Genomic DNA, 22,955 nt, shown 5'->3' on the forward strand with positions numbered 1-22,955 from the left:
TTCTTTCCCAATATACAAATGTTACACCAAGCTATAAATGGCAGGTGGATTTAAGGGCTTCCTTATTGCTGCATTTTAAGTCATGACCAGTAATGAATTAGCTAAGGTTTTAAGATGTAAGAGTCCTTTGTGAAACAGAAATATGTACTGCAGTTTCGCTTGTCTTTTCTCCAAGGCACACTGGGCAGCATAGGTGGTCAGATTTCCTCTTGCCCTCACAACAACTCTGTCAGGTAATTTAGATTGAGAGAAGGCTCTAAGGCAACCTTTCTCAACTGTTTTACTATTGAAATGCCCCTGGAACATTCTTCAGGCTTTGAGAAACACCAGAAGTGGCACGATCATGCAGAATATGGTTGGGAAGCATAGCTGTGTGTACATCTATCCTGGGCCCCTCTCCTCCCCCCAACCCCTTCAGGCCCATCATTGACAATTGGGGGGGGGGAGGCCAGTTGACATGACCATATATGTTTATATCACCCAATAAATGTTTAACAAGTTTAAGAAATATATAAAGAATTAATTAACCCTTACCCATTTGGGAAATCCTTGCAGGGCCATCAAAAAACCCCAGGGTTTCATGAAACTCTGGTTGAGAAAGTCTGTTCTAAGGTCACTCTACGGCAGACTTTTTCAACCTTTTAACTATGAAGGAGTCCCTGAAATAATTTTTCAGGTTTTGAGGAGCTCTAGAAATGATGTCAGCTGGCCACACGTACCTGCTACACCTCTAGGTGCCATGTCTCCAGAAATGACATCATCAACCGTATTAACAGGCAGGGTCAAGGAGGACTGGAGGGGAAATAGACAGGAGGAGGTTTAAGGTGGGAGTAGGTGTGCAGGTTCCACCCCCTCCCTGCAGCAGAGGAGCAATAGAAGGGACTGGTTCCCTAGCTTGTGTTTGGGTCCACGGACCCTTGGTTGGGAATCCTTGCTCTACAGACTTGTTCCTTCAAGGGAAGTGCAACCCCATCTAGAATGGGTGACAACTTAAGTCCTGGGTCAGACTTTCTGTTCACCAGTAGCACTTCCATCGTATTAGTTTTAAGCATCAATCCCAGCCCAGAAATGTAGTATAGAGGGATACCATGATCATTGATGTTGAAAATGACTGAGATGTCCAGGAAAGTCAAAAGAGTAGCACATCTGCCCATCTCCCAGTGCAAGTCATCCACAAGGGCAACCAAAGCTATTTCAATCCTATAACCAGGCCTCAAGCCAGATAGAAAAGGCTCCAAATAATCAGATTTATCCAGGAATGCTTGAAGTTGTCCAGTCACCACACTTTGGCAGCAAAAAGTTGATTATAGGAGCAATCCTAAACAAGCCTTCTTGGAAGTAAGACCATTTTTAGGGTTGCAGCCAATACCATAAGCTGGATGATCTGTAAAAATGAGCAAATCACAGCAATAGCATTTTAAACAGGTGGTGTGGTCCCCATTTTGCCTTTTTCCCCCCTGTTGTGTTCACCACCAGGTAACCCTTCCCACCTCTTCCTTTTATCTCCATTATTGAGCTTCCTTTGACATTGTCCTGTCTGCCTCATAGATTTAAGTCTTAAACCTAATGCTATTGGAGTATATAGAGTTCAGTGAGTTCAGCCACTTGGTTGGATTGTTTACTGCCCCTATCAGTATTTTAAACCAGCTGAGTGTTGGAAGGTTCTGTTTTTTCTCTCCATATTCCTGAGGATCCGATGTTGCCTATGTCATGCCATCGTATCTGCTTTATCTGAACAATGGAATAAACCCTGCATGGACAGTTAACCACACTGTCTTATTGTGCCTTCTTCGTACTGTTTAGAGACCATCAAGAAAGGAAACTTGATCCTTGCTTCCTTCAGCAAGCTGCATTTCAAGTTGTTTTTGAGCTCAGGCAAATTGAAGCATGCTTGGCATGGTGCATGTGCATACCTTGATTTCTCATCAGTTGATTACTCAACATTGAATGACTCACATGAATGAAGTATTAAATACGGATCTTGATTTAGAATGACTGCAGAATGATCAGTTAGGATTATGGAACTTGTGTGTGTGTGTGTGTGTGTGTGTGAGAGAGAGAGAGAGAGAGAGAGAGAGAGAGAGAGAGAGAGAGTGAAATGCCATTGGTTATATTCATTTCTCTGCCCAGAATTTTTCAGTGAAAATAAGTGAAGGGCAAATGTATCATTGCTTTGATGATTGCTTCACTGTACTCAACAGTGACTTTCATAGACAGGAAATCTTGGTGTGGGGCAGCTTTGATGAAACATGACAGTAGCCATAGTTTTGGTCCATATTCATCAAGCAGCAATATTGAAGATGGTATTTTTCTATTGCTTAGGGTCCTCTAATATCAAAACATGATGATTGTAGGTTCTGGTTTGCATATGCTTTCTGAATTTTCTGCAAGCATTCATTATTTATCACTAATTTGCATTAATGTCAACTGAGGTCATATTCATAAATATGGCTTCAGTTGAGTTGCTACACTGGCTGTGTTTTAAAAGCATCGTCATTGTTTAGCACTTATCCAGGCACAGCATGTTTTGATCTGTATAGCGAATATTTTACAAAGTAGAGGCCTCAGAAGAAACATAAACAATGGAGAAAGGAAAGGGCAGCTGTTTTCTATTAGTTTTTAATCTTGAGCACTTCTGTGGCCTCTAATTTTATGGGACATTTTGGTTGTATATGACAAACCAGGGTTTATAATATTACAAATGTCCTGGTTGTGTTTTACCAGTTTGGAGCATAGAAGAAAGAACATATGCATGCGTGTGCGCACACACAGAGTGCATATCCTTTAGACTTTAGGATAAATACTGCAAGACTGGTTGAGATGGGAGCAATTTCAAAATTATTGGGTTAATGTATTCCTTGGTTGGTAATCCCTAGGTTCAGACAATATTGCGAGTGCTTACTGGTTCCTCAGCTGGTAGCATTTGTATGAGAACTTTGGGTTTCTGATGTAACCTTTGTGGAGAGTGAAGTTGTTTCACGGTACCAATTTCCACAGCAGTGGGGTAACGCTGGTAGGCATCCTCAGAGGACTGTAGCTGTGCACACATTTGAAACTGCATTCTGAAAAAAACTGAGTCTAGTCTCCAGGAGTATAACCAGCAGTGTTACAAAAGAAACATGTATGTTTGGGTCTTGTTATCAGAGGCATCTGTTGGAGATTGTCCATGACAAGAAACAAACCCCCTCTCTTGCTCCGCCCAGAGCGGTTTGAACTGTTTTACATTTATTTTTGATTGTTTCAGAATGTGAAAACAAAGCATTCATTTGCTTAGCCACAGAAGCTCTTATGTAGCCTCAGTAAAAGGGGAGAGAAAAAAATGAGTGCACAATTACTCTTGCTATCGCTCTGCAACACTTAAATGTTGCAAGAGCATTTTCTGTGCTGCTTCAAGTGGTGTAAGCATCTTTCCGACACCTTTGCTACCACACCTAGTTTAGTTGTTGTTGTTGTTATGTGCGAAGTTGTGTCCGACCCATCGCGACCCCATGGACAATGATCCTCCAGGCCTTCCTGTCCTCTACCATTCCCCGGAGTCCATTTAAGTTTGCACCTACTGCTTCAGTGACTCCATCCATCCACCTCATTCTCTGTCGTCCCCTTCTTCTTTTGCCCTCGATCGCTCCCAGCATTAGGCTCTTCTCCAGGGAGTCCTTCCTTCTCATGAGGTGGCCAAAATATTTGAGTTTCATCTTCAGGATCTGGCCTTCTAAAGAGCAGTCAGGGCTGATCTCCTCTAGGACTGACTGGTTTGTTCGCCTTGCAGTCCAAGGGACTCGCAAGAGTCTTCTCCAGCACCAGAGTTCAAAAGCCTCAATTCTTTGACGCTCGACCTAGTTTAGTATCTTCTGCAAATTATTAAATTTTCAGACAATACTAAACTGGGAGGGGTAGCAAACACAACAAGAGACAGAATCAGAATACAGGAAGATCTTGATAGGCTCGAGAAGTGGGCTAAACTAAATAAAATTAAATTCAATAGGGACAAATGTAAAGTTCTGCATTTAGGTAGGAAAAATCAAATGCACCGATATTGAATGTGCAAAAAGGATCTAAGAGTCTTAGTAGACCATACATTGAACATGAGTCAGCAGTATTATTCGGTGGCTAAAAAGGCAAATAAGATTTTGGGCTGTATCAGAATATCATGACCAGATCACCAGAGGTGATGGTACCACTTTGCTCTGCTCTGTTTGGCCTCACTTTGAGTATTGTGGTCTATTAGGATGGACCTAAGCTAGCTGGGACCTTGTGTTTAGCAGAGCAGAATTGTATTGGAAAGCAGGCAGGTTCATCTCAGAAACCATCTCTTCTATAAGGTAAATAAGATGTTTATCAGCTGCTTAAACTCATTATCCTTCGGCTAATATTTTGCTGCCACCCACTTTAACATTTAGCTGTTTTGTCAGGTCTCGGAGGGCAGGGAACGCAAACACCTGAAAGTGAAGATAGCATCATGACAGTGTATTTCCTCTTTACATCAAAACATGTAGGTGGGCAATAAGAGCAGGTCACAGTGACATTAGGAAGGGTGCCAAACTAGAAATGTGGAGAAGAGCACTGGGGGTTTGGAACGTGTGATTCCTGCTGTCTCTGTACTTGCCTGAAAATTGACCATGTTAAGTGTGTTTTGGTTCGGAGTGCTAATGGTATAATTGGGAAATACAGTGAGAAAAAAATTAAGAGAAGCTGTGTCCATATACTGAAGAATAATGCACAGTTAGTGTGCTTGAAGAGAATAAGTTGTCAGCAGAGATGGAAAAGTGAAAGTTGTGTGTAATATTGCATTACCATTCCATTGTGAAATAGCTGTTCGTTGACCATGTCTTTGCTGATAATGATACAGCAGGTGTAGGATTTTCTTTTTCCACTGGGATGACACAAGTGGTCTGTGACATCATTTATATCAAATGTCTTCTAATGTGATCTTCAAAACAGGATACTTGATACGGTTCAGAGCTTCTGATTAATTCATTAACTATCTCTGTTAAAGGCCCCATGTACAAATAGCACAACTGGTGTTTCTTGGTCATCATGAGTATTACTTCATATATCAACAATAACTAGAATCAAGTGAGAAGGTTAATGTCAATGGTATATCATTAGTCTACCTAGCTCCCCTTCTGGCCATGAAAAAATGACCAAACTAAACGTAGTGCAGAATGCAAGTGCCCTAGGAAGATAGTGCACCAACCAAAAACACTAAGGCAGTGTCCTTTCCATCTACATCTTCCCTGTGACACCCATGTTCAAACAAGGAACCACTGAAGATGTTTTGCTGGGTTTTCTCGGCTCTTCTGCCATGCTATAAGCTGTCAAAACTCTGAGAAAGATAGTAATACCTCTCTCCACTTCATCTTCTAACAAGTGTCAGGCAAGGAAAACAGGAAAGGCAAAGAAAGCTTCCTTTTCTTCAGTCCTTTTCTGAAGTGCTGTTGACTGGACATGAATTCTAGGACACATGGGTTGGATATCATATACTTCCAGCCTCTGGTTCTTTTAGGTAGTAGAAAGATTGCAGTTGGCCCATGCTCAAAGTACGTGGTCAGAGACGCTTTCCAACACCACGGTCATGTGTGCCAGGACAAGTGTGCTGTATTATATAGAACATTGGACTTGGAAATTGGATTCAAATGCCCATGCAGCCACAAATTTCTCTTGGTAAACTGGGAAATGTCTCTCAGATAACAATAAAATTGTTCAAAACAAACACAGATCTGTCACAGTTAGGGAAGTGTCTCTCAATCTAAACATACGCTGTCCTCTTTATCTCTTATTAATAGTTCCTTATGTTTAGTTAACATAACTATTGTGTGTCCCATGGCTACATACCTTCTCAGGAAGAAGAGAGATCTATACTATAGATTCTATAGGATTTGCTCTCTTAGGTTCACTAATATTTTGGGAAAGTGTGGAAATGTACTGTTGGATGTGTGAACAGTATCCTTCTTAGGAAAACTTGGAGGAGTAGCTTAGGGCAATGTACCTTCTTAGGAAAACTTGAAGGAGTAGCTTAGGGCAATATATTCAAGACAATGCCGAATATATTCTGTTGGTGTAATAACTCCTCTTAATGTATGGGGTACATGTACCATAGGAGTCATGTTTCCAATGTGTTTGGAAATTTTCCAGTCTGTCTTCCTAATTCCGCTCTTGTAAATCTCAAGATCACAGTAAAATATCGATTCCACGGTAAAAAGTAAAGGATAGTGGTCTAGTGCAGTAAAAACCATATAAACTTATGGCTTATCCATCATTGTAAAAATTCACTTGCTGTAAAACGGAATCTGTACCTTGTAACCAGCTTAATACTAAACAGGATTCCATCCATATTGCTAGCTTGCAAAGGCAGCTTGCAACCACCTATTATGCCACATAGATTTTCTTTTCACCAAGTGGTTAATGCCATCGGTGAAGTGAAAAAATGACACACAGATGATTTCAATGCTGGCATGTTTATTCATTGGAAATGGTCTGTAAAACAGTGGGTTCATTTAAATCCAGTAACAAAAGTAAGTCTTCAAAACATTTTTGCTAGAGAGTAAAAAATGCATTATGAACTTTATATGACAGCACTAGTGTCAGTGGTGTTGTTTTAGTACCAAAGTTTGTATTAAAAACAACAACAAATCATTCCGATTCTGCATTCCTGATACTGTACACTTTATAAAATGTCATCCTTTGTAATAGTGCTTGAAAGTTTTGATAAGATGCTCTCCTCTCCCTCTTGTTTATTTTAATAGCTTTGCTAACTTTGTGCATCTTTATTTTGATGCCAGCACCATCCTTGCACACTGACTAAAACTCTCGATTGGCAGTTGAGTTATTTTCTGAGCAAGAGCAAACTGCCAGAAATAACTTTTCGGGGGGGGGGGGGATATTAGTTACCAGGAATTTAGAATGAGCACTAATGTGAAATTCTAGGCTAATAGATGTCTTCCAGTGGCAAATAATGATTCTTGCCTTGTGTTCCATGCTTAACAATTATTTTTTGTAGTAGGTTTGGCTAAAGAAAGCTTTCAGAGTTAGTGGAAGCAGATAACTGGTTAGATCTATGACTGCATTATGCCCCATCCTTCATCTGCACATCTCAAACTGGTACAGACCTAAAGAGTATTTATGACTTGTATAGATGCCAGCAGTGTGCTTTGTTCTGGATATAAAAGGATACTGTGCCTGCACTAAAGACCTCTATAACTTAAATGGACAGCAGCACAAATGTAAAACATGGAAGTCCAGAGAATTGTGGTAGTATGAGTGGGGAAAAGAAAGGAATAGTGGTGAACATTTTACTATAGTATTTCTGTAACTCCCTTGGACAATATTTTCTAATACAGGGTTGACAGGGTTTCTAGATTCGGATTCTTCCTAAGCTTGGCTCCAATTGATGGCAGATCTGCACGGATGCCTTAAAGCTACTGAAGGAATAGCAAGTTGAGATTTCAGCTAGGAGACAGTTGTGATCTAGAGCCTGATGGATAGAATATTGCCACCCTAAGAACACTTTCTCAGGAGTAAGATCCATACTGAATAGACCTATTTAGGCTTATCACTGAGTTCGGCTCCATTGTATATTGGCAAGTTAGAACAAGGGCACAGAACTCAGTTTGTCCTATTATGTAGGAAATCCTTTTTCTAGGATGAGCATGTTACAGATTCGATAACCAAAAAGTCCAGATGAGGACAGAGGGAAGTACTACAAAGTTCAAGTGGAAAAGTGCTAACTTGTGGAGTTCTGAAGGATCAGTTTGGGGGTCTCATTCAGTATTTCTGTTACAACTTTTTCCTAATATTTGTGGGTGGAGCACAAATTGGAAAGTTTATACTGCAGTTGCAAAGTTGGCAGGTGCAATACTAGAATATCCTGTGGGATTCACATAACTCTTGACTCAGGTATTATGACATATTTCTTTCTTTCTTTTTCTTTATTTGCTCCACCACCAGTGGTCAAGACTGAGCAATTAATGTATGAGCTAGGAATTATAAATATCATACATCTGTACAAGAACTCCCAGCTGTGCATCTGTAATCCTGGAAGCTGCAGTAGCAGTGTGTGAATTCTCTGCTTACGTGTTACACTGCTTATGAGGACCCATCAATTCCTCATGTGAGGCAGGGAGAAAGAATTGGCTGCATGTCTGTTTGTGTGTGTGGTTATTGGTGAGTCATTTCTAGCAGGATTAAAGATGTATCAGTTTCATTGGCTAAGGCATTAGTGAGTTTCATCCAAAATGCTGTTTCAAGCATTGGCCACTTTTGTTTCTGAAAGATTAATTTTAAAAGCTTACTCTAGTTCTCTGTGCTTAAGTCACTTGGTGAAAGACGAGTATGAAGGTATCTTGTCAGCATGCTGAGAATGCTCTTTCAACGCCATGCTTTTGGGATGGAGCCATTTTTAAGTTGCACAAGAAAAACGTGTTAAGGTATGTGTAGATAACCTTTGCGTAAAATGTATCCTCAGTGTGTTCACATAATTGAATGGAGTGGTAGAAAACCAGCCAGCCAAAATGCGTAGGTTTTTTACTGCAGTTTTGCTATTAAAGCCTTTGGACATTTAAAAAGTCACATATGATAGATAGATAGTTTATTCTGTATGACACTTCAGCCAGATAAAATTTGTAAACAAATATTAGGTGGTATAAAATTCAAAATAAAATATAATGCAAACATTTTGCTGTATGCTATAGCAATACGGCGGACAATGGGCCTAGCAGTTTTAACATTTTATAGCTGGACAATAGGTTAAAATAATGCTAAAATTAAACAGCATGTAAAACAAAAGATAAAATATTCTCCTGTAAGTCACCTTTTATAGACCCTTAACTGAGCATTTTGAACGCTGCATACTTGGGCAAAGAGTCACATACAGTTTCCTGCAGTGTCTGTGGAGAAGAGTAGTGCTGGGTGACTCAGGAGTGAGCCACTTGAACAGAATGAAACTGCGATAATTACAACAGGCACTAAGGAATCCCTTGTCTTCTCCCAGGCAGACGTCAGCACAATCAGTGAACCTAGAATAAATACCTAGGTAGAAGGTCAGAGCTCACTGCATGAAAGCACAGCCTGCCTTCTTAGCAGCAGGCAGACACACAGTTCCCCGCGAATGGAAGCTGCTATTTATAAAGCAGTCTTGAGCAATGCTCATTTCCTGAGTGGACCTTGTAGTTGCTTCCAAAGAGGCTGATGTTCATTTTGGGGCAGACAGAAGTTGGCCTCTATGTTGGGTACAATCCAAAATCATACATTCAACTTGTAAGTAGATACTACTTTGAAAAAAACAATCTGTAATTGTGTATACAAGTTTAGTTCAACATTCTCCTCCATCCTAAGATATTTTTATCAGGTCAAACTACAGATGTTACTGCTGTAGATTGACTAGTTTAGCAGGGTTACTCTAGTTTAGCAGGGATTTATTTACATCTTTTATAGTCCACCTTTCTCATTGAAGGCTTAAGGTGGATTAAGGTGATAGGCTTTCTACTTGAAAGCCATGCAAATAACAGTAGTTATATTTGTGGATCTCTGTGGTTGTTTGTAGAAGAACATTATGGCACACAGGGGAGGGGTCTGGAACATCAGCTAGCTGCTGTGAGACCTTGTAGCTGAGCCTCTGCCTTGCCTTTTCTTGCAGATAACCTTTTTAAACCTCAGCTGTCCTGGAGCACAAGCCTGTGGCACAAGCCAGAAGGTTCTTAGCCTGAGAATTATAACCTGGATATGGAAGAAAGATTTGCTAGTGCAGAGAGAGAGGGAGCTGTCCTGTGCATGCAAACGTTTTCCCCCTTCTCTTATTTATGTGATTACATTGCATTTCTGTATTCAATCAATCAATCAAATACCTTTATTGACATAATCATAGTAAAACATTTATACAAAAGACAAGGTGGTTCAGATCCCATTTCTGTATTGTAAGCAGCTTTGGATCTTGATTTGGGAGAGAAGAGGTGCATAAATGAAATAAAGCTGTCAGGCCAGGAGTAGCAATCTATAAGTTGAATGGATGAATTAATAAATTAACGAATGAATGGTCAGTCATTTGTCATATTTTGGAGTGGAAATTGTACCTTGTCCTAAGATAACAACCCAAGGGGTGCAGTTGAACTGACACCTCTGTATTTAAAAATTGCTACCAACAGACTTATATTCCATACGTAGCAAATATTTTCATGTGTTAAAATATGCCCCCAAATGGTTAATCTAACAATTACATTTTTTCCAATATTATCTCCCTTGTTAAAGTTTGCCATAAAGGCTGAACTGGCTCCGCCCCATGATGTTCCCAGTTTAGCTGTGCCAATTTATTTATTTATTCAATTCGATTTTTAGCTCACCACTCCTAAAAGGCTTGTGGCGGATTACAACATTTAAAAACCCCAATAAAATTTCCCCTAAAAACCATATAAATTGCACAATACCCATACAAAAATACAATTTGGCATTAAAACAGCTGAAATTCCCCCTTAACCAAGACCTCCAGGGGAGGATATGGGAGAATGGATCGCCAGCCGTCAATAAGATGTTAAAAGAAAGAAGGGGGGAGGGGTCCAGTTCTTCCTTAGTGTGCCAGCCTCAACCATAGACTTGGCAGAAGAGCTCCGTCTTGCAGACCCTGCGGAATGACGAACGTTCCTGCAGGGCCCTCAGCTCTTCCGGGAACTCATTCCACCAGGTAGGGTCCTGGACCAAAAAGGCCCTGGCCCTGGTTGAGGCCAAGCGCACTTCCCTGGGGCCAGGTATGACTGATAATTTTGCTCCCGCAAAGCGTAATGCTCTGTGGGGGGCATAGGGTAAAAGGCGGTCCCTAAGGTATCTGGGACCCAGACCACAAGATGAATTTCTGTCATGTGACTTCTTGAATATAAGCTATTCTGCTCTGTGGTATAGTAAAGCAGGGGTCCCCAGCCTTCTTGAGTGGGCTGACAATTTTGGAATTCCAGCAGTGTGTGGTGAGCACAGCCACAAAATGCTTCCATGGGAGGTAGAGCCATCCACAAAATGTGTGTGAGGTTATATCAAACTCTAATCTTTCCATCATTTCAAGCAGAAGCTCTGGTGCCTTTTAATCTGCACAATCAGCAGATCTCCAGTGGCCCTTCCTAAAAGCACTGGGTGAGCATCAGGAAAGGTAGGCACCTGCAGGTGCCATTGTGCCCACAGGCTCCATGTTCTGTTCCCCTGCTGAAGAGGCTAAGGATCCAGTCCACTATAGGATTACCAGCCTCCAGATGGACCTTGTGATACACTGGAATTACAGCTCGTCTCCAGACTATAGGAATCTGTTATCCTGGAGAAAATGGCTGCTTTTGAGGGTAGACTTTCCAGCATTGTACTCAACTGATGTCCCAGCATTGTACCCAACTGCAGGAGTTTCCCAACCTGGCTCTGACAAAACTACACTCCCCCCCCCCCATTCCGTGCAGGTGGCCAAAGTGGGGAGAGTTGGCAACCCTAGTCCAGTAGCTTGTTAAATTTCCCACTTCCTTATGGAGACATGTTTTCTGCCACCAGTAGGCAGGAAAACTGCACATTTGCGGACAATTCTTGCCTAGCATCACCTGCAGGGGACCCTCTGTATCATCTCTACTGCATGCTGGAGTAATGATCAAAACTTTATAACTTTTCTGAATCCCTTTCTTTTACATCAGTAGACTGGATTTCTTGACTAGATTTCACCCTGGGTTTGCTTGTAACCTAAATCACTCTTTTATATAAATGGCATTGTTTCAGGAAGAAGCTTAGACGATATGGCCATATTCATAACAACAGTGGGAAACAACCGGTCTGCAAGCAGGGTAGCCCCAGTTGCTTGTGGAGCATAGTGTTGCTCAGTGGAACACCAAATATTAGAGGGTATTAGAATGTCACAAGAACATCTGAGTGAACTCTGGAATTGAGGTGTACCTTGGCAGGAGAAATGCAGCTTATCTGCAACGGGGAGAGGGAGGCCTATATGTTTTGCGGCAGGCAACATCATTTGTTTCTTGATGCGTACAGATAGAATTGAGTCTTATTACATCTCCGCCATCTGGATCAGTCTAATATAGGCAGAGGGACATACCCGGAACAAATAACCCTGGACCACCTGATGTTGTCAGGCATCCTCAGTTTGTAGTCGCTGCTGATAACATTGTTTAGTTTTTTGTTTGTTGTTTTTGGCATTTCTACATGAAATCTTGTTTCACATGTTGCAGGAGCCTGGCATTTTGACCATGTCCATTGCTTCTTCAAAGTGTTAACAAGTGGATACTTTTCTCTCTATTTAGATGTAACAGCTTGAAAATAAATTACATTCTTTAACATTCATGCAGGGATACAAAGCTCACATAGATGTCATGGAACTGCATACTCATTCGGTAATTTGGTGGTATGCCTAGTTTGTACGGCTGTTATATATCTGATGGTTTAATTTATATAACTTCTAAATTTAATCTGTGTTTCCAAATTTGTAAATTTATATATTTGAAGCATGTTAATAGAATTAATGGGATTTTCTTTGGGGCATTTAATTGTCTCATTAGCGTAATTTTAAAAAATTCTGGGAATTGCTCATGTCTCTTTATATCCTCAGAGAATGGTGTTTAAGGCTAAGGCAGGGTTATTTCTTTCCAATGAAATGGTGCAAAGCAAACACAAATCACAAGGTATTAAATTGTTTTTAAAGTGACATTAGATTAGCTGGCAGTTCACTAGTTTTCTACCTAAACAGTTACTCTTAATATCACTTAAAAATGTGAAATTCTATTAATATGTTATGCTGCTACTGCCACAACAGGATAGATTTTACAAGCACACTCATTGGAAAAAGTCATATGTTTATACATTACCTTAGTGGAATGAATATATAAAGAACCAAAAATCAATTGGGCTTAACCTGATCAGTATTTGTGCCCAAAAGATTACCCTGTGTCTATCTTTGCTGGCTGGCCTAGTGCAAATTCAGTTACTTTGATCATGATCAAAACAGAAATGTGTATGCTGTTCTTTTTTATCTGTTCATCTGTCCTGGCACCCAAGTTTACTTATAAATTTGTAAAAAGAGTTTGAAACAAAAAATTGCACTGTGCTGTATCTTATGATTTAGCTTACTCCCACCAGGAGCGGAAGATTTCACTGATTTCCTTCTCTTGTTGCAGTCCACTGAGCTGTTTGAAATGCTGCTACCAGGAGGGGGGGGGGTGCTTAGAAACAGTGTTAGTGGGGGTATTTGGACATGTGAAATGAGGGACAAGGATACCCCCTTGAAATGGTCTTTCTGATACAGGTGGTCTCTTTAAGCTTGAAATGAACCAATGGGTATAGTCCCTTCCACAAAGGTAGTAGCCTAGTAACCTCACCAGTGGTTGCAACTTGTCACTGGGTGGGGCTTCACTCCCAGGCCACAATTGGTAATATAGTCCTAGCTACTACTCCTTCTTCCACCATGCTATTGGAGAACCAAACTTAAGCTCTCATCCCAGCCTTGACTTGGCCCGACTGTTGTTGTGTTGCAAATCTCTCAGTGGGACCTGGAGTCCTCTTGTGATTATAGGTGATCAGCCTACAAAGATCAGTTCCCATAAAGCAGAGCTTTGCAACTTTTTAACAAACTTTTTTTGCAACTTTTTCTTCAGGCTTTGAGTGGTGCATTCATGCAGAATATGTTTGGGAAGCATAGCTGTGTACATGCCCACCCAAGAGACCCTCCTCTTTGCACCCCCTTCCAGGGAGGGGGGGGAATGAGTCAATATGACTACATGTGGTCATATTACCTGACAAATGTTTAACATATAAACCATTAATTAACTCCCACCCATTCAGGAAACCCTTCCAGGGCTTTCAAGAAGCTCTGGTTGAGAAAGCCTGCCTTAGAGCAAGTGGCAGCTTTAGAGGGCATGCTTATGACATCACATCCCTTCTAAGTTCTTTCCTTCCCCAAACTGCCCTCTCCAGACTCCGCCCCCAAATAAGATTTCACAAACTGGAATTGGCAACCCTGTGCTACTGTCATGTCAGCTCTCTTTTATCTTGTAGTTTAGAAAGGTGAGGCCAAGATAGCTTCTGAAGTACAGAGTACCTGAGGTGAATGTGCATCAGCAGCTAGTTTTAGCTTTTGCAATGTGAGCTGATTAAGTAATTCACTGTTGTTTTTGAGGCTAATCCCATTAAAGTCCAAAATATCCTGATAGCTAAATCATAGGGACTGTGTGCTTGCACAGGAGCACACTCGTTTAAGAAATAGGAGGAGGAGGAGGAGTGTTGTTGTTGATTCTTATATGCCGCTTTTCTCTACCCGAAGGAGTCTCAAAGAGGCTTGCAGTTGCCTTCCCTTTCCTCTCCCCACACCAGACACCCTGTGAGGTAGATGAGGCTGAGAGAGCCCTGATATTGCTGCTAAGTCAGAACAGTTTTATCAGTGCTGTGGCGAGCCCAAAGTCACCCAGCTGGCTGCATGTGGGGGAGCGCAGAATCAAACCCGGCTCGCCAGATTAGAAATCCACACTCCTAACCACTACATCAAACTGCTTGTCCAGCCTCAGTGTGTTTGATTGCATTTGTTCTGCCTGTCTCCTCCTCTCTCTCTTACCCCAAGTCTTCCTTGCTACTGCCTTGTCCTTAGTGCTGATGCAGGTGCTCCTAATATTAATCGTCAATCCCCATCAGAAGAGTATTGCAGTACTGACTCCCAACCCACTTTTTCCTGGTTTTGCTGCTTCTTGAGCTCCCTGTTGTATCAATTGCATTCCTTCCATTCTTCTTACTTTATAAACAACATCTCCCAGATCTGGAATTTTTCCTTATTATCCTCAAGATTGGAAATCATTATGCTCAATTATCAGTTGTATATGGTTACCCTTTTATTATTTAGATAGCTGCAGTGTTTCTCTCTACATAAGAAAAACAATTTAGTTGCCAGGAAGCTTGGAGAAGACTGAAAAAGGGAGAGTTTTGAAAATGAGATACCTGTTTGCTTAATGCTATGAAAAACAGTGCAGGTGTACAGCTATATAATTAGAGAAAACGTTTTAGGTGTAAGCCTTACAGATATATGTTTTTATTAGAAACCTTGAGAATCATGCATGATAATTAAAATGCAATTGCAGAGGAAAAATATATGCTCTATGCATTTAAAAAATTCCCTTCATCCCTCCAGTATTTGAGCCACCACTGCTTTTCCAATGTATATGTGCCCTTAGCCCAGCTCTCTGGATAACTGAGCTAGTCTACCTTCTTTCTGGTCACTTCAGAGCTGACCAGTGGTCACCCCCCGCCCAAGATGGTCTTTCCATGGTAATGAGAATGGACAGAGGAAATTGCTGCTACTGATAATTCAATCAGAACTGTATGTTTTACATTTTTATACTTTTAAACACTCAAGAGAAAAAAAATGATTCCAGAGAAAATAGTGTTATATTTTGTTAGATTTCCTCTTTCTATTTGATTGGAAGCTAAACTACTTGGGAACCTTTTTTAAAGAAAAGGCTTCAAATTTTCTGCATCTTTAAAAGCACGTACAAATGGACTTTTCCATCAGCAGTGTGATTATGTGAGATATCAATGCGGTTTAATAGTAGCATGAGCCAGGGCATTGGTGCCTTATATCATCTTGTTTCATAGCCTAGGAAAAGGATTGGAACTCCAGCTGGATCATGCATTAGTGTTATCTGCATGTGTCTTGCAGCAGATGTTGAACAGGGACCACGTGTCAAAGGTACCTTGTAGTAAAAGGCGTATTTCTTTTTGTTCAAGTACATTTTTCTTGCATTACCAATGTCTTCCATAAAGTCAGCCTCAAAACCATAGTATTGGGGAATCCAGCTTGAAGCCTGTGGTGAGTAGGAAATGGATTAAACACAGGTTTTCCCTGTCTTCAGGCTGCCAACAATGATGTCATTCATGTTAACGACCCTTACCACAGCATGCTGAAGTCAGAAAACTCTTTCTTAAAATGCTTGTCCTCTGCAAAGTCCTGTGCGTTGTTAAGGAAACACTGATCTTTGTTGATAAGAAACAATGGAAGTATCCAAATACTGACTTAAAACTGTGAAAGGCTCTCTCCTCCTAAGTTTAGCCACTTCTTATAATAGGGCAGGGCATTTTTTAAGAAACTGTAACTGGGTATCCATTTCCAAGCTGTAATGTCGCACCTTTCACCTGGATAAAAAGCATTTTGTGTGTAGAAGGAGGCCTCTTTATTAGGATTGTGGGGTCTGTCCAATAAAGCATAAAAAAGCAAAAGATGTGTATTAAAGAGCCTTTTGTTATTCTGTTTTATTATAAGCATATTCCTACCATTGTAAGTGACACTTCCTCGTCTAATGTCATTGATGTTAAAAACTGGCTCAATTTTGGGTGGATCTAAGAAACTTGTTTGTGCCAAGAATTGTCCTCCTCCACATCTGTCATGTTTTAGAGTGTTCAGGTAGCTCTGAGAAAGCTCAGTTCACTCTGATTGGTAGCTTCCGTACGTCTTCTAGACATTGTCCTCAAAATCCAAACTTTAACATATGTATAAACTAGGGCAAACTCACTACAACCCAGTAGAGAAGGCCAACTGTTTTGTATGCATGATGAACATGGAGCATACAGTCTAATAAAATCTACACGGATATATTTTTATAAGCACACATACAAAAAAATTCACTCTGCAGTCTTTGTTAAAAGGGGAAGAGTTAAGCAGGCTCTTAATTTTTAAATCCGTGTCATTTTGAGGAATTTAATCTTAATTTATCATCCTCTAATCAGTCAAAAGTATGTCAAAACGTGAAAGTTGAAAAATAGGAGAGGATAGAATTCTAAAATAATCTTATTTTGATAGAGGAGAGGAAATTAATAATTAATGGCCGTGCTGGCTTTTAGGGCTCCTGTGCTTCATAAGAGCCAGAGTTGAGAAGGAACGTGAATTCATTAATGTGTATGCTTACAAAGAAGAGAGCCAGACATCACAATGGAGAGAGGGAGAAAGAGGGAGAAATTTTGCTCAAAAGTCTGAAATTTTCAGTTCGTTTTTTACTTATCTACTGCATGTTAATATCATATCAGATGCTTGTAAGGCAATGCCATGTTGCTGTTTGAATGCCATATTGTGCTTGTGAATGAGAAATGCTGTTTAAATTATAGGATGCTGCTGTCTAGCAATTTTGACAAGCTCAAATTAAATACTGCTAGAAACATGTTCTATATTTGGCATACAGAAAAAAATCCACATCTGACCCCCCCCTTTATTCTATATACACTCTCAGAAAAAAAAGTAAACAAGCGCTATTATTTGAGGCTTTTATTGTTGACAGTGTAGATTGTACAAGTGGGGGACTTCTGATCAACTTTCAGGGGAAGGGAAATCTCATCCTCCACCGGTCCCTGCTTCCTGCTGTTTACCTCCCTATTTGTTCCCACTTCACCTTCCTTCTCCCTTGTCTCTTTCTCCCTTTCCAACATTCTTATTGCTGCCTCTGCCACTTCCTCCTTCTTCTCCTGTCAACTCATTTCTTGCCGCCATTTCCCCTGTTTTGTTTCAGTCTGTTTTCTCAATTTATGCCGCCAGTTATTTGGGTTGTTACACACCCAATGGTGGCTGAGATCTCAATGAAGAATTATGAGGTTTTATTTCTTTTTTTCAAGTTGCAATGTGTGTGCAAGCACAATCATTGTTGTTTTTTGCAACTGCACCACACCATTTACACATGTGTATAGAAAATCCCTCCTAGTTGTATATAGAATCATAGAATCATAGAGTTGGAAGGGGCCATACAGGCCATCTAGTCCAACCCCCTGCTCAATGCAGGATCAGCCCTAAGCATCCTAAAGCATCCAAGAAAAGTGTGTATCCAACCTTTGCTTGAAGACTGCCAGTGATATGGCTGTCTGGTGAAGATTTGTTCATCTGTATTCCTGAACCCTGTTCAGAAGTGGATTTGTAGCTATTTATTGGACATCAAATTTCATTATTTATTTATTTCAAATATATATTGATTTTGTTCCCAAGCATTTTTATAGCCAAGTTGGGTAGCAACAATATAAAACAATCAATATTAAAACAGTATATATCATCTTTGTGGCTGAATCTAAAGTATTGTGAGTCCAGTGGCAGCCAGAAAGCTTGCATGGCAAAGCAGGGATTCCATATCCTAGAGTGATATTCTAACCACTGCACCACACTAGTTCTCAGCCCGTTGGATCCATTATCATTAATATTTAATGGTCTTGTCATATTGATCATTTTATTGATGATTTTTCTCCCTGAATGAACTCTCAATACCTCCTGTGCATTCAGTATTTTTCTGTCCATACTAGAGTATGCAGGCATATCTGATTCTGTATACAAGCAATTGATGATGGTTCCTGTATTATTAGTGGGGGAAAATGGCTTGCTTATTAACAAGCGATGACACCTATGCAATGATAACATTGGTCTTTTCCATGGCAAGGAGTTAGGGGGAGGATTTTGTAGTGGTGTTGTCACATAATCTGCAGTACAGGATATCTTCTGACACAGTATAGGTTAGAACAGGGATAGTTAACCTGTGGTCCTCCAGATGTTCATGGACTACAATTCCCATGAGCCCCTGCCATTAACCGCTGGCAGGGGCTCATGGGAATTGTAGTCCATGGACATCTGGAGGACCCCTGGGTTATAATACTTTGTTTTTTGTCACCTGAGCCAATTTGTACTAGAAAACTCTGCACATACTGTATTATCTCATTCTTCACAAGTGATATACTTATTTCTTCATAGTGGGCAGGTAGTGACAGAGACTTCCCCACTTTGTACAAGATGCCCAACACTTATCCGTATGTAGCTTGTCATGTAATATAGGCAGGGCTCAAGCTTTCATCCCATTTTCTTTCCTTGGAAATGACTTACATCAGAAAATGTGGGAAGACCTTAGTCCTAAGGACTTGGGGGTGGGTTGGGGGCAGAATATGTGGTAGTGACTAGTGCACTTATTGTTAACTGGTATTTGTATACTTATGAATTACAATCTGTACTTGCTGTCACCTTTCGGCTTAGACTGTCGTCTCACGTTATCAACCTGAGGCCTCCTCAGGCTTTTAGCTAGCTCTGTCTCTTGGAATATTTGATCAGTTAAAGGCCTGACTTCTCTGTAATATTTAAATTCTATATAACATTTCTAATGCAATAGCATTAAATAAACTAGATCTTCCTGGGAAGACAGTATTCGTAGAGGTCTGTCTAATGTTACATTACCAATCCAGAAAGCTAGTGCAACAAATTATGATAGATGCAGTAAACCTCAGTTTATCCTAGCCCTGAAATCATCGTGACACTAAGTTTTTTATACTTTTTTTTTTGCAAGGCTGTATCCCATGCATATTTATGGAGAAATCAAATCACCACTAATTTCTTATGGATTTTGAAACAATTTTGGTTAACAATCTGTTAGACAGGAATTTAAAGTTGATACAGATATCAATCAATTAAAAATATAATAAAAATTTACCTGGAAAGGGGTTCCTAGAGAATCCTGAGATATGGCATAGGGAAGTCAGGCTGCTACCATCCAATTTAAAGTGTTTATTTAAAGTATCTATTTAAAGTACAGCAACTAGATTTGACATATGTAGCCAACTTGTATATTTTTCTCCTCCATTTCTTTGATTGTATATCCATCGCAGGTTAGAGCATGTGACCATTCTGCAGGGTACAGTTTGTTCCTGCACTAAGCTGTTCATTCAGCCCTTCTGGACGACAGCCAGATATGAAGACGAAAAGCAAACCATGTGCACCTCACCCCTTCCCAGATTAAATGAGGCAATTTCTTTCTTTGTCACTAGCCCTTTTAGTAAAGTACGCGATACTGTCTAATTTTAGGCCCAGCTGCATATAGATACTCCAGTAGGAACTTTCCAGTAGATTTGAAGTAAGGGTTCATACGAAAGTTAAAAGTATGTAAGAGAGCTGTGAGGGAATTCTCCAGGGAGTTTTCATAGCAAACCACACATTTGCAAGGATAGGCTTCTCCTTCACGTGAAGGACCACACAAAATAAATTCTGTTTCGTGGGCAATTAACGCACAGGCACTCTCAGTCTTTCAGTATCCCTGTGGAAAGTCACAGCTTTTTATTAAAGGGTGAATAATATATTACTTGACTAACTTCTGGGAGCAAGCAATCTTTGATATAAAAATATATGCATGCCTTAAACTTTCAAGTCTTTGGTGTAATCTAAATTTAATTTAATTGAGAGTTACAACCTGTTAGAGACAAAGCAGTTGACATAACAAAAAGGGTGTGTTATTATGAGTGTTAGCATTGGGGTTTTCACATCTTTGTCAGAGAAGTTTGAGGAATGTGGTTGAAAATAATCGGTTTTCTAAAATCACGGATCAAAATTGAAACGCCCAATCACTTAGACAGAATAGCCCATCTTTTCATTTGTCATTGGTCTGAAATTGTTAATGGCCCAAAAAACCCTTTAGGATAGGTAGTTTCAGGTAGATAGCCAAGTTGATCTTCAGTGGAAGAGCCAGATTGGAGTCTGGTAGCCTCTCAAAGACCTAGAAGATTTCCATGGTATAAGCTTTTGAGAGTCAAGGCTTCCTTTGTCAGATACAAGTAGGAATAGAGGTATAATGGCTCAGGGATCTCCATACCTACGAGTATCTGACAAAGGGAACTTTGACTTTCAAAAGCTTGTACCTTGGAAATCTTGTTGGTCTTTGAAATACTACTAAAGTCAAATCTTGCCGTATAGGAAATGACATGAGGCATTCTAAAGGAAAATCTCCTCTCTTCCTCCTCCATTGCTTTACTATATGGACTCAGTGCCACCATTGTGGCACTTGCGTGTTTCAATAGATTGCAGAATGTTTTTGTGATTATTGTGGCATATATTTCAGCAATTTATATTTTGTTTGTTTGGTTTTCAATGGAAAGTATTACCTTACTCTATTTCTCTAGTTTGTTATAGCTTTTTTAAAAATAGAAATTATAATCCTTTTTGTTTTAAATATATCATTTTCTTTCTTTTTCTGTTCTCAGAACAACGACCTATATGACCTCAGAAAAATCCTTCTTTGAACTCGTGGGTATCCAGACTTTGTTTTGTGTATCACAACTAGGACCTCGCATCTTCTTCCTCAGTAGATGGGTATGATGCATCCAGTTCAATTTGTTTACTTTACACAAACCTCAGGACTTAGTTGACTGAACTGCACATTTTTCTTGTGTGTGCCAAGCAAAAGCACTGTGACACCTGGACAACAAGTCTGCAATTATTTCCTCCTCTATCATAAAGACTTAGCTGGCTACGAACTCATGTGCCCACCACTGTAATATGGTGAGAATGGGTATATTACTAGCACATTGACATAAGACATGAAATTTAATTTGCTGCTGAAAAACCTGTATGACAAATCATCAGTGTAAATTATTACATCCAAACTGTTAATGTTGGTTGAAGAGTATTAAATATTTAACATAGGGTTTTTTTGATTTATACATGTACTTTTTTAATTAAAAATGTAACTTTTCCTACAGCACATCTTTTTTTTTGATGTGGAACTGAGGTATACTATATTCTGTTGTAAACAGAGTGGGGTTGGGCTGGGGGAAACCGCTTAAATCAAGATGATAACAATAGAGTAGGGTACTGTTCTTTTAAAGATTATAATTCAGAATATAATATAATATGAATCAGTGGCCCATGGATCTGGATTGTACAGTCATATTTACTGATGTCATCATTTGTAAAATAACCCTGAGGTTGAGCTGAGTTCTTTCAAAAAGGAAAGAATCATATTTTTTACTCTACCTGTAAAACATTAGGTTGTATTCATTAAAAGTCAATTTTTTACTGTGCATGATATTTACAAGTGTGAATTCGAAACTGTTGGTTGCACAGGAACTTACAAAACATCAGAAAAATAAATCAAAGTCTTCCATTGTATATATTGTAAGAAGAAGGAAAATAAAGCAAACAAAACGTGGGTGAACTTTTCAAATTAAAATATCCCTGGAATGAAATATGTGGGTGTTTGTAAATTCTGGAAATCTCTTTCTATACATAATAAACTAGATACTGTTTTATCATTATTGCTCCTATTAATTTTTTTTAAACTGAGCCATTTAGGCTTTTGAAGTGTTATCAGTTATTTGGGCAGGTATCTTTTGAATTTGATAGTGTAAATGAGCTGTTAACCTAGTGCATGTCATTCCAGTTAACACACACAGGCAAGGCACTCAGTTGAAGAGCGAAGAATAAGGGGATGCAGAAAAGCAAATCCATTTCACCCATTCTGCTCCAATTTTACTTGAGCTTGAGTATAACTTCTATACCCCTACACAAACAACCTTTTGCACGTGCAAACTATACTTGGTTAAACATCCCATGGCTTTCTACGTATAAGCAAGCAAGCTGATATGCTTCTAATCTTATTATTTATTTACTTACTTATTTGTTACATTTATATACCACTCTCCCTTTCAGTTCAGAGTGGTATATAAATATAATCTCTTGAGACATATTGCAGACTCTTTGTTCCATATCCTCCTCATTCTTTTGTGGTCAGCATTTCTCAGGCTTAGCAATACATTAGAATTAAAATTTTGGATATTGTAGAGTAATGGGAGTCTCTTAGTAAAAAGGACACATTATCTCATGGCCAAACTGATACAGCCAGAGGGCACACAGTCCTTTCCTCTCACTACCTGACTCTAAGCAATTCACAGTCATCAGTAACACTAATGGGACCTTACCATAACCTTTACAAGGATAGGATTGCACAAGCATATGTATATTCCCTTTGTACCTTGGGAAGAAAAGAGAATTCTTCTGCCATTGCACTTGTACCCCTATTCTATTTACATTTGCATCAGACATGCTAGATTCCATTGAATCCTCTGTTTCTATTCTGGTGAAATAGCGTTCAAATCATGACTAGGATGAGTTGACTGCAATATGGTGCATTCTTCATATTTTACCCACTTCTACAGTTGCTAACAAATAGTTTCAGTTG

At 39.7% G+C, this 22,955-nt stretch overlaps 1 protein-coding gene across 1 annotated transcript in view; it reads left to right on the forward strand.

The window, feature by feature from the left end:
* IRS1 (insulin receptor substrate 1) overlaps positions 1–22,032 on the forward strand; it is a 61,460-nt gene extending 39,428 nt beyond the window's left edge. The window contains exon 2 of the mRNA XM_077348860.1: positions 20,980–22,032. The gene's annotated coding sequence lies outside the window, so the exon portion shown is untranslated. The remainder of the gene's footprint in view (positions 1–20,979) is intronic.
* The last annotated feature ends 923 nt before the right edge of the window (positions 22,033–22,955 follow it).

The sequence above is a fragment of the Paroedura picta genome, chromosome 8 (assembly GCF_049243985.1).
Source record: "Paroedura picta isolate Pp20150507F chromosome 8, Ppicta_v3.0, whole genome shotgun sequence".
Taxonomy (NCBI): domain Eukaryota; kingdom Metazoa; phylum Chordata; class Lepidosauria; order Squamata; family Gekkonidae; genus Paroedura; species Paroedura picta.